This window comes from Cervus elaphus, chromosome 3 (assembly GCF_910594005.1).
Source record: "Cervus elaphus chromosome 3, mCerEla1.1, whole genome shotgun sequence".
Classification (NCBI taxonomy): domain Eukaryota; kingdom Metazoa; phylum Chordata; class Mammalia; order Artiodactyla; family Cervidae; genus Cervus; species Cervus elaphus.
The window spans coordinates 36,187,615-36,200,746 of record NC_057817.1 but is presented as its reverse complement, the minus strand read 5'-3'; the positions used below and the strand labels follow the sequence as shown (position 1 = coordinate 36,200,746).

General features: G+C 35.9%; 1 protein-coding gene and 1 pseudogene across 2 annotated transcripts in view; one reads left to right on the top strand and one right to left on the bottom strand.

Moving 5' to 3' along the window:
- ADAMTS20 (ADAM metallopeptidase with thrombospondin type 1 motif 20) overlaps nt 1-13,132 on the bottom strand; it is a 202,783-nt gene that overhangs the window by 149,823 nt on the left and 39,828 nt on the right. The gene's annotated exons all lie outside the window — the stretch shown is intronic.
- LOC122683066 lies at nt 9,664-10,554 on the top strand (annotated as a pseudogene).

Here is a 13,132-nt window from a genome sequence, read left to right as displayed (position 1 = left end):
CCAGTAGCCATGTATACATGTGAGAGTTGGACTATAAAGAAAGCTGAGCACCGAAGAACTGATGCTTTTGAACTGTGGTGTTGGAGAAGACTCTTGAGAGTCCCTTGGACTGCAAGGAGATCCAACCAGTCCATCCTCAAGGAAATCAATCCTCAATATTCATTGGAAGGACTGATGCTGAAGCTGAAACTCCAATACTTTGGCCACCTGACATGAAGAACTGACTCATTTGAAAAGACCCTGATGCTGGGAAAGATTGAAGGCGGGAGGAAACGGGGACAACAGAGGATGAGATGGTTGGACGGCATCACCAACTCAATGGACATGAGTTTGTGAGTAAACTCTGGGAGTTGGTGATGGACAGGGAGGCCTGGCGTGCTGCAGTCCATGGGGCCAAAAAGTTGGACAGGACTGAGCAACTGAACTGACTGAGCTGAAAATGAAAACAAATAACTGGTTCATTTCAAAACCCAGAAAAAAAAGTAACTGGTTCATATACAAATAAAGGTAGCTTAAATTTGTCTATCAAAAAGCAAAAGTTTCATAGAATTAGATTACTAAAATCCAGCCACATTTAAGTAATAAGTAGCACATCTGAGATTGAAATCCTAGATATCTGGCTCCAAAGTCAGCGATTTTAACCACTAAACATATTGCTTGACAATGAAGGTTAAAAGAAAAATAGAAAGAAAACAGTAATTTAACAATAAACACACTGTTACCAATACAGATATCAAGAGTTTAATCTCTATAGAAAATGAAATAATGATAAGAATATTGTACAGACTTTGTCAAAAGTCTGTTTGAATGATTTGGAAGAAATCTGATTTTATGCTTTAACACACAATGATATGAGTGAATTTTGTTAACTACAAGTGACAAAAATGAAAAAAATTAAATCCAACACATTTTTATGTAGCTTAAAAAACAAAATAAAGATTTAAGACATATGTATGGATGCAGTAACACTACATAAAAAGCAGGGAGATGACATTTAGAATGATCAGGTGAGGGGAGGTAGGTGGACTAAAGGGGAGGGTGGGTGCAAGCAAAATTGTGTGGCCATATATGGGCTGTTGTCCAAATGCTGTATTTCATATTGGTTTATATATTCATGACTTTCATTATTAACAAGTTCTTAGCAAACAGTAGTTTACAAAACCAACTACTATTAAAATAACAGGACAGCTCTGATCACTATCATATAGTAGTTTTGGAAATGCTAAACGTTAGGGAAGAAATGCTGAATATTAGAGAGAAAGTTTTTTTGCTAATGTTTTGATTCTGCAAATCTAATTTTGCAAAGACAAATGGCTTTGGTAACTGAAATAACCAAGAGGCCACATTTAAAACTTTTAAAACAAACAATCCTCAGCAAAGGAGTAATTCAACAATGGAATGTTATGCAGATATGGAAAAAAATGAATGAGGTCTATGTGTTTTCATAAGGAAGGATGTTCATGATGCATTTTTAAGTAAAAAGTGTAAGTGGCAAAATAATATGAATGATAGTATGATCTCATTTTTGTGAAAACAAACTTTTACAAAATATACAGATTCATAAAAACTTATATGACGAGCCAAAAATACATGGGAGTATATACTTCAGACTTTTAGCACTGGTCAGAAGGAGAGGTGTGACTAGACAACTACTAAATTATTTCATTAATATCTCAGTCTCCTTTAAATCATTACAATGAATTTCTTTACTGGTTTCTAAATTATAGTATTATTTTTGAAAACATATCTGTAACTATCTTACAGGCTAAACATTTTATCTCATTACCTTTGTCTGATATTTATGCTTAGGCACTATAATAAATGATCATAAAAATGACCTTTCCAAATACTCTAAATAAATGAGCATTATGCAAAGCTCTTTGCCAATTCAATTACGTCATTTCTATGCAATGCTCGTCTTTCAATGTTCCATTAACGCAAATGTTTAAACAATGTCTTGTCCTTTATTAATAACAAGTGTATTATGACCCAAAACTAATTTAGACCAAAGCACTACATCTCAAACATCATGCAACAATGATAATCTGCTTACTAGAACATTAAAATACTTAAAATTACAAAAGCAAAACTAACTCTTGCAACAGCATACTGTATTCTAGAATGCAAGGTGATTAAATAATCTATGCAAATATAAACTACTAAAAAGTTTGTCAAACAATAATGCAATTATCTGTAATTTGACTTGAATGTTCTACTGACATCTCATATTCAAAGCATATAAAAATGAGTTAATTTTCCTTTGCCATCCTGAGTTTCCCTTTTTCTATTAATGTGGGCAATAACTTCCAAATACTATATTGAAACTAAACTGTATACCACAATTGGGCTCTTCCTATCTTTCCTTCACCCTTTGTATCTGATCACCAGTTTTGCCACTTCTTCACATCTTTCCTGGTATTGCTCCTGTTGTCAATAATATTATTGCTCTAAATTCATTCAGAGCTTTCTCATTTAAGAGCAACATTGTTGGAATCAGTTCAGTTCAGTTGCTCAGTCATGTCCGGCTCTTTGCAACCCCATGGACTGCAGCACCCCAGGCCTCCCTACCCATCACCAACTCCCAGAGTTTACTCAAAATCATGTCTATTGAGTTAGTGATGCCATCCAACCATCTCATCCTTTGCCGTCCCTTTCTCCTTCTGCCTCCAATCTTCCCAGCATCAGGGTCTTTCAAATGAGTCAGTTCTTCACATCAGGAGGCCAAAGTATTGGAGTTTCAAGTTCAGCATCAGTCCTTCCGATGAACATTCAGGATTGATTTCCTTGAGGATGGACTGGTTGGATCTCCTTGCAGTCCAAGGGACTCTCAAGAGTCTTCTCCAACACCACAGTTCAAAAGCATCAATTCTTCGGCACTCAGTTTTCTTTATAGTCCAACTCTCACATGTATACATGGCTACTGGAAAAACCATAGCCTTGACTAGATGGACCTTTGTTGTCAAAGTAATGTCTCTGCTTTATAATATGCTGTCTTGGTTGGTTGTAACTTTTCTTCCAAGGAGCAAGCATCTTTTAATTTCATGGCTGCAATCACCATCTGCAGTGATTTTGGAGCCCAAAAAATAAAGTTTCTCACTGTTTCCATTGCTTCCCCATCTATTCACCATGAAGTGATGGGACCAGATGCCATGATCTTAGTTTTCTGAATGTTGAGCTTTAAGCCAACATTTTTCACTCTCTTCTTTCACTTTCATCAAGAGGCTCTTTAGTTCTTCACTTTCTGCCATAAGGGTGGTGTCATCTGCATATCTGAGGTTACTGATATTTCTCCTGGCAACCCTGATTCCAGCTTGTGCTTCATCCAGCCTGGCATTTTGCATGATGTACTCTGCATGTAAGTTAAATAAGCAGAATAACAATATACAGCCTTGACGTACTCCTTTTCTGATTTGGAATCAGTCCTTTGTTCCATGTCCAGTTCTAACTGTTGCTTTTTGACCTGCACACGGATTTCTCAGAAGGAAGGTCTGGTGGTCTGGTATTCCCATCTCTTGAAGAATTTTCCACAGTTTGTTGTGATCCACACAGTCAAGGGCTCTGGCATAGTCAGTAAAGCAAAAGTAGATGTTTTTATGGAACTCTTGCTTTTTTGATGATCCAATGGATGTTGGCAATTTGATCTCTGGTTCCTCTGCCTTTTCTAAGTCCAGCTTGAACATCTGGAAGTTCATGGTTCATGTACTGTTGAAGCATGGCTAGGAGAATTTTGAGCATTACTTTGCTAGCGTGTGAGATGAGTGCAATTGTGCAGTAGTTTGAGCATTCTTTGGCATTGCCTTTCTTTGGGTTGGAATGAAAACTGACCTTTTCCTGTCCTGTGGCCACTGCTGAGTTTTCCAAATTTGCTGGCATATTGAGTGCAGCACTTTCACAGCATCAACTGTTAGGATTTGTAATAGCTCAACTATTCCCATCACGTCCACTAGCTTTGTTCAGAGTGATGCTTCTTAAGGCCCACTTGAATAGTAAATTAAAATAAGACACAAACTATGTCTTGAATGCTCCCACTATCATCAGTCTCTTTTCCCTCCCATTCACCCTTCATTTGTATCCAAAATGATTCATTTTTAGGACTATCCCTTTCATCCTTTCATCTCATCCTTATTCAAGAAATTACAATGGATCCTCATTGCTGATAAGATGAAGTCCCAGCCCCTCCCCATCAATCTAAACATAGCCATCCCCACTGCCATTGAGCAACACGCTCTGTAAGGCCTGAGAACACTGCTGGGCAATATGTTCTGCCCTTTGGATATGCTTAATAAATGTTCATGGAAAGAAAGGAAAAGGAGAAGGATGAAGAAAGAAAGTGAGGATGACAAAGTTGGAAGTGAGACAGAAAAAAGGAAGATAGAAGGAGGGAGATGGAAGAGAGGAATATAATGAGGAACAAGATAATAAATTTATCAGAGAAGCACATCAGAGCAGGTCATACAATCAGCTGTCAGCTGCTTCATGTGCAAATGGTTTCACCCATTCTGAGGGCTGTCTTTTTGTCTTGTTTATGGTTTCCTTTGCTGTAAAAAAGCTTTTAAGTTTAATTAGGTCCCATTCGTTTATTTTTGTTTTTATGTTTATTACTCTAGGAGGTGGGTCAAAAAGAATCTTGCTGTGATTTCTGTCAAAGAGTATGTAAAACAGTAACTAGTGAGAGCCTGCTGGGACCAGGGAGCCCAGCTTGGTCCTCTCTGATGACCTAAGGGAGTGGGTGGGAGGGAGGCTCAAGAAGGGGGAATAAATATATACAGAAAGCTGATCCACTTTACTGTAAGGCAGAAACTCACTCAACATTGTAAGGCAATTATACCTGAATTAAAAAAAAAAAACCTATCAAGTACAGCATTCATTCTGGTCTCTGGGCTGAGGCTGAGGCTGGAATTGATACTCCTGCTCTGTATTTAACCAGATGAGTTAACAAACTTTACATTCTCCAACAGCACGTAATCATCCATTTTAAAAACTAGCATGAAATCACACGAAGCTCATTCTAGACCTTCAATATTTCAAACTACTTCTTAAATACCCAATAGGACTCTCAGCTCAAAGAACTGAGTGTGCCTTGAAATAAAGGACGATCATATCAGATAGACTGAAATCTCAATTATATTTTCTCATGATTTAAAATTGCTTTCTGGATCTAGTATATGTCCTATATTGCAACCCTATTGAGTTTTCTTATTAATACTACTAGCAACAATAATGGCAAACATAATATTCAATGAATGCTTACTATGTATCAGGTACTTATAAATTAGCTCATTATTAACAACTTTATAAGGTAGGTATTTTGATTATATTTGAAGAAAGCGAGGAACAGGAGGGTCAAGTAAACTGTACATGCTAACATAGCTTATAACTATAATTCCAGAACATATTTTTTCAAACAGTAGTATTCCATAACATAAAAATTCATAAAAATCTGTAGTTCTCTGATTTGTCACTATTAGAAATATCAACCACTGTTAAAGAATTTGCTTAAAAAAAAGAATTTGCTTATAAAGGATTTGCTTTATAATTCTTTATTTCAAAGAGGTTCACAAGTTAATAATTAGAACCCCATCGATTAGTGATAAATGTGCAGAACATCATGGACTTGCCTGTGGCCAGCTGAAACATGAAATATAAAAGCATTATTACATCATTAGTCCTCATTACATCCCTGAATCAGCTACTATTATGGTGTACTTTTTAAAACAGAGACATGTGACACCAGTTACATAAAATTTCAACAGCCACCAAAAATAAGTGGCATAACAAAGAGATGAATTCATATTTTCTCAGTATCAATTATTACATCTGAATTCCACATCACATGACCCTTTTAAAGGTCATGTGTGGGTAATACATGCAGAATGTTAAGAATTTAGTAATTAGGGTTATAATGGAAAATCCTGTCTCCTACAAAATTAAAAGAGGAGTTAGTCATGTGCATGAAAATATGGGGTCTTGTCTTCTTTGCATTACAGAACCACAGAGTTGAGCTAAAATTCTGACATAAAGGGGTTTAGCTTGACCTTTTACTTTACTTTTTAGTGGCCCTCAGGGAGAAAAAAAAGGGGGGCACTGGAAACCCCCAAATTACTCCCATTAATCCTACATACAGCAAGAAATTCTAGTTCCTTCTGCTGTATGTTCTGACAGGGCAAAGGGTACATTGGTAAATATTACAGAGTAAATACCTTTCTTCTACATTCTCAAAAGTCAACCCTTGGAGCTAGCTCTGAAGATGTACAAGACAATTTCTCTAATAAGCTGAATCAAGGATTCTTGCATAAATCAAGAGTTAAAAACAAGCATACATTCATTCATAAATTCAAAACCTTTAAGATTTTTTAAATGGAGAGGAATACACATCCATTGTCTCCTATCAGCTTTTGGCACCCCAACCTCCATAGAATAGGAACACTTGCATTGCCCTTCGCATTTCAGGAAGTGCCTTTTCAGGTCTTAAAATCCTATCTCTTTTCAGAAATTCTAAGAAAAGTGAGACTAAGACAAACTAACCAAATGATACAAATGTAAGAAGAGTTTGGATGTACAATTACATATATTGATATAACAATGTTATATTGTATATTAATAACAACTGCTTGAAAAGATGCTGAAAATCTTATCAATGAGTTAAATTTATATCCTTAGCAACTAAACATGTAAATGAAATGTGACATTTCATTCTTTAAAGAAAAGTCAGTTTAGAATTCATGCTGAACACTACATATCTCATTAATATGTAGTGAGCTTATTTTGCAAGAGTGCATGACTACTGAAATTAGAACATAGCATAACACTATTAAAATAGATACCAATTGAGAATTCTACCTCATTAATCTTCTCTTCCTATTTTCAGATGAGCTTTCATGGCAAGCCACTCCTGAACCATAGCCACTTACTATTACTTAATAGTAGATAAAATAACTCCCTCTGCTTTTCAAACTTTCCATGACTTGCTCCTAGAACTCCATTTCCCCATATTATCTGACAATCTGCCTCATATGGAATCATTCCAGAACTGCCTTGAGATAATTTTTAGTACTAAGCATCCTAAAACACCTCCCAAAGTACAAAGTTAGTTCTAAGTAGGCATTTATAAGCATTACACGCTACTTGGGTCTTCCCTGATGGCTCAGCAGTAAAGAATCCGCCCTCAATGCAGGAGATGCCCGTTTGGTCCCTGGGTCTGGGAAGATCCCCTGGAGAAGGAAATGGCAACCCACTGCAGTATTCTTGCCTAGAAAATCCCATGGACAGAGGAGCCAGGCAAGCTACGGTCCAAGGGTTGCAAAGAGTCGGACACGACTGAGCATGCACATGCATCCTATTTTCTCTATCCCTGAACTGATATACTATTTTTCCACACTATTACTAAGTAACTCTTTAAAATCTTAGACTTCCTGTAGTGTTATTAACTATGATTTATGTCTTGGATTTTTTGGAAAATAAAGTTATAACTCATAAAAATATAATATGTAATGCAAAGATATACTTTAACTTATTCTTTATTCCAATGTTACTGTAGTCATTACAATTTATTTCTTAAACTATATATGTACTCTTCCTGACTCTAAAATTCCTGAAACAGCTTTGGCTGAAAATAGACTTCTTATATGAAATATTCTTTGAAACTTGAATATTTGCTTAAAAAAATTTTTTTAAAGAAATATTAAAGGTATTTCCCAAAGTAAATATAACAGTGAAAAACAGAGATCTAATTAAAAGACAGTCATTAAATGAACATAAAATGTTAAAAATTAAAACTTTATGCAATATCTTAACAGTAATTAACATCTTTATTATAGACTAAATTTTTATTTACACCACTTTTGTAAAGGCTTTTATTAAGTCCCGTTATTTTAGTTGCTGACAAAAGTGGGGGAAAAAATCAAACTCTGAAATCACTGATAGATAGAATTCTTATTTGCAAGCAGGTATTTTGTTTATTTTATGCTACACTTCAGAATTTAACAAATTACCACTGTCTAAAAGAATATTTTTGTCAACCGTACACCAGGAAGTTATTTTATATCTAGAAACATTTGTATTTAGGCAAAAGAAGTTGCAAACTGCAGATCAGATTAGAGTGGGAAGGGAGTTTTCCTCTTCAGTTTTCTGGCTCTCTTCCAAGGAAGAAAAGCCCAAGGAAGAAGCCTCCTTAGGGAGGTCCAGAGATCTGGATGCTCTCCACATGAAACAGATGTCTGTCGCTGACCTGACCACTGGCCCAGCTCTCACTCTACCAGTAATGATCCTCACAAAGAATGGAACACCAGCTGGGACTAGCCAAGAACCTGGCCCATCCTTGTGCAATTTTCTCCAACGTTTGTACTCATTGTAAAAGTAGACAGTCTCATGTCTTGATGTCTTTAAACAGAGCTGCTTTTGAATGCTGCAATTCTGAATTAGACTTCAATTGCAAATAATTAGAATCTTGCATCTTCTTCATGAGGAAAGCATCACGCAACTCAATACTGGCGATCAAAGATTAAAATTTACTTCACTAGCATTTGCAGTTAAGTCATGTGTTGGAAGATCAAAAGAAAACTGTAAAATGAACAATCTGGCTGATTAGTAAACTAATACTTTACATAGAAAATTCTACATGTATTGCTCTCCAAAAATCTATTGAATTATTTACTTCTTTACTTTTTGAGTAATTCTAAAAGAATATCAAGTGTATAAAACAAAAATTACTAGATAGCTTATATTTCATAGTCCATCATTTTAATCATTCTTTTCTATAGTCCTTCATCTTCCTTGCTCTTTCTATGCAATAAGGGAAAAATTACAAATCAAATCCATTCATAAACATAGACGTAGAAACTCTAATGAAAATATCACCAAAACTAGTCTGATAAGAACTCAAGCCAGATTTGCCATTTGAGAATCAAATAACTGAACAAAGGGTGAAGGTACATGAAGGTACATGAAGGAAAAAATGTTTCGATAAAATTCAATATCCATTCATAATAAAAGTTCTTTATGAAGCAGGAGTTTAGGGGAACTTTCTTAATCAGATAAAAATAGATTTTTCTTCCTAAGAAAGACCTGCAACATTTTGTTGTAGACATTTTGCACATCAGAAAACATCAAAAGCTTTCATTCCAAAACTGGTAATGAGGCAAGAATTTTCATCACTGCAATTTCCATTCAACGTTGTTCTAGAAACCCTAGTCAGTGCAATAAGGCAAGAGAAGAAATAAAATATGGAAATAATCTTTCAAAGAAAGAAATAAAACTGTCTTATATTTTCATATACAAAACCCAACAGTACCCTGAGAATCCATCTCTGGCTGACGTAGCCCAGGATTTCTTTTCAAAGCCCCTAGCACAGATGAGTCCAAGACGTTGGGCTCTTTGAGGGTCAAATACAACTGTCCCTGAGGCGAGATCACATTCAAGTTTGGGACAAGGAGTCTTGCCCCTTCATTTTTTCAGCTTCTTTCCGTGGAACCAAAACCCTCAGGTTACAGTTTGTATGTGAAACCACTGTTCCAAGTTCAACTTAGAAAAGACTGTTGACACACAAGTTGGAATGGTTCCAATAGCCTACTTTGCAAAACGCTTTGGATTCACAGAACTTCCGTTGTAAAAGCAATAAGAGAAGTGTCAGTTTTCCATTTAGATCAACAACTTCAAATTCTCAGCATGGAGAACTCAGGGAAGACAGAAGTAGTTCTTTTTGCTTGTGGGTCCTTTAATCCTATCACCAACATGCACCTCAGGCTGTTTGAGCTGGCCAAGGCCAACATGAATGGAACAGGAAAATATAAAGTTATCAAAGGCATAATTTCTCCAGTCGGCGATGCATATAAGAAGAAAGGACTCATCTCTGCCTATCACTGAGTTATCATGGCAGAACTTGCCACCAAGAACTCAAAATGGGTAGAAGTTGATACATGGGAAAGTCTTCAGAAAGAGTGGACAGAGACAGCCAAGGTGCTAAGACACCATCAAGAGAAGCTGGAGGCCAGTATCTGTGATCTCCAGCAGAACTCACCTGTGCTGGAAAAGCCTGGATGGAAGAGAAAGTGGGCTGAACAAAAACAAGATTTCAGTGAAAAGAAATCCCTAGAGCAAACAAAAACGAAAGGTGTGCCAAAGGTGAAGCTGCTGTGCGGAGCAGATTTTTTGGAGTCCTTTGGTGCGCCCAATCTATGGAAGAGTGAGGATATCACCAAAATCCTGGGAGACTATGGGCTCATTTGTATTACTCGGGCTGGGAATGATGCTCAGAAGTTCATCTAGGAATCCGATGTGCTATGGAAACACCAGAACAACATTCACCTGGTGAACGAATGGATCACCAATGAAATCTCCTCCACGAAGATCCGGCGAGCCCTTAGAAGGGGCCAGAGCATTCACTACTTGGTACCTGATCTTGTCCAAGAATATATTGAAAAGCATAATCTGTATAGCTCTGAGAGTGAGGAGAGGAATGTTGGAGTGGTCCTGGCTCCTTTGCAGAGAAACACTATAGAAGTTAAGGCATAAGAAATTCTACAGCATGGTATTTTAGACTTCTTTTTTGGGAATTTGAAACCATGTGAGTGTTAGTAACTAGGGGAAGAAATTGTTATCCTATTTAATAAAGTTTAACAGTTTGGTAAAATCAGTAGTAAATTAAAGTTAGGTTTATCTTTTAAAAAAAAGAAAACCAGTATAAACAGATAAACAGAATACATAAGCAGAACAAGATCAATATAAAAATTTGCCTGCATTTTTATGTATAATAATTAGAAAATGTAATTGTTATATATAAATTTATACATTTTATGTATAATAATTAGAAGATAAAATTTAACTATATCATTTACAATAGTGTCAAAGCTGGCTGAATACCCAGGAAGAATCCAAATATACAAGACCTCTACAAAGAAATCTAGAAGACATTAAATGAGAAATTAAGCAGGACTTTATGGATATGTCATATGGATAGATTAGAAGATAATACTGGAAAGATATCAATGCTTCAAATTAATCTATTAATCCATTTAAATCCAATAAAAATCCCTTTTATTCTTTTGTGGAAATCAACAATATGTATATCAAGAATAGTCAAAACAATCTTGAACAAATTTTGAATAAAATCAAGGATATGTTGTACCACATTTCAAGACTTATAACAGACCTATAATATTTTTAGGACTGCTTTTAGCTTTTCTTGTCTTGGCACAATATCATAAACAGGCCAATGGAAGAAAAAAATTATATCTAAAACAGATCCACATATATGCACACTTTTCAAAATAAATGTTATGCTAAATGTTTTAAATTCCTATGAAATATCTCAATTGATTTACATGAAATAAACTTATTTACACTGCTTTCAAAAGCTTTATTAAGTTCACTATTCCTGGATTTTGACAAAAGGAATAAATCAAAGTTTGAAATGGATAAATTGAGCTCTTAATTTCAAAGATATAGTTTATTTTATGCTGCATTCCAAAGCTTAATGTATCACCTTTTCTCCAAAAGGTTTCATCATTGACAGGATTCGTCTTCTCAAAGCCTAAAGATAGTTAATCTAAGTCTCCTTCATAATACCTTAATTTTATGAATTTTATTCTTGAAAATATTCTGGAACCCATTCTAATTAGCACAATACTTAGGGTCACCAATCATCTCTACTTTGCAAAATCCAATAATCAGTTCTATATCTTCATGTTCTTTGAATTCTCAGCACCATTTAGCCAACTAGTCTTATCTTTGAAAAATCTTTTATCACTTAGATTGGGACACTAATTCCTCAGCTTTTTTATTATCTCCCTACTTTTCAGTCTTAGTTTTCTCCTCATCTCCACAACTGCTAAAAATCAACATGCCTCATTGTTCAGTCCTTGGACTTTTTCTCTTCTGCATCTAATCCATCCCGTATAAAATATTATACAAACTTATCTTAAAACATCATTTATGGTCTGACTCCAAAATTATTATCCCAAGCTGAGACTCCTTAATGATCTTCCAAATCATATATTCCACTGCCTACCTGACTATTCTCCTTTTGGATATCTAATTAGCACCTTAAATTCAAAATATCTAAAGGCTAATTTCTTGATATTCTCTTCTAATCCATGGTTTCCATAGACTTCCCCATCTTGGTAAATGACAATTCTATCCTTCCATTTGTTCAGGAAAAACAAACAAATATAAAACTTATAAATAATATGTGACAATTTTTACTCTCAACCCTCACCTTCACTTCACCTATTAGCTTGACAATTAAGATGTACACAGTATCTGTGTACATGGCTAGCTTCATGGCTATTGCCCCAATTCAAGACATCATTTATCAACATGATTACTGCAATATCCTCTTAACTTTCCTTGCTTCTGCTCTTCTGCTGGCTTTGCAGCATTCCTTACAACAATCTGAGTGATATCTTTAAAAAACAGGCTGATCAGGTCACTCCTCCATTCAAAATCCTACAGTGGCTGCCAGTGTTGAAGTTATAGCCAAAGCCATTATTGTGTCTTACAATGTCCTACATGTTGAGGCGGGTTCACCATGAATCTAAAATAGCTTAACTTTCAGTCTCTCACTTACAAAGTCCCTTTCAAAGACCTTGAGGGAAACCTAGAAGCTTTTGTACTCATAATTTATTTATTGTTTTTCTTAAAGAAGCTCCCCCTTGTATAATCTCCAGGTCCCACAACCTGGATTCACCTACATCTAGGATCTAGTCTCCCACCACCACGTTTACTTAATCTCCTTCTATCCTCTCACCCTGCTCCCAGCAACTGTACTTGTACAGGCTGGTCATGGGATGGGTTATACAGCCCCAGCACCACCGTAGCATCAGTGAAGGAGCTGATCAAATATATATATTATGAATGAATGAACAAATGAATAAACAAATCCATGTTAGGGTCAAATTGAGCCCTCATCCTCCAGAGTTACTGATGTAGAACAAGAACCAGAGTCTCCTCTGATCAGTCAGCTCTTTTCTCCACTTATTCAATTCAAGCTCATCCCAGAACACGGGGCAGGGGGAAACTGCACACACATTTCACCACTGGACTCTTCTTGCGTCCCTTCTTCACTCTTCTAGCACACCACAAGACGGACAGGTTTTTTATTTATTGACCCTACATCATATATTTTCTCCTTCATGCT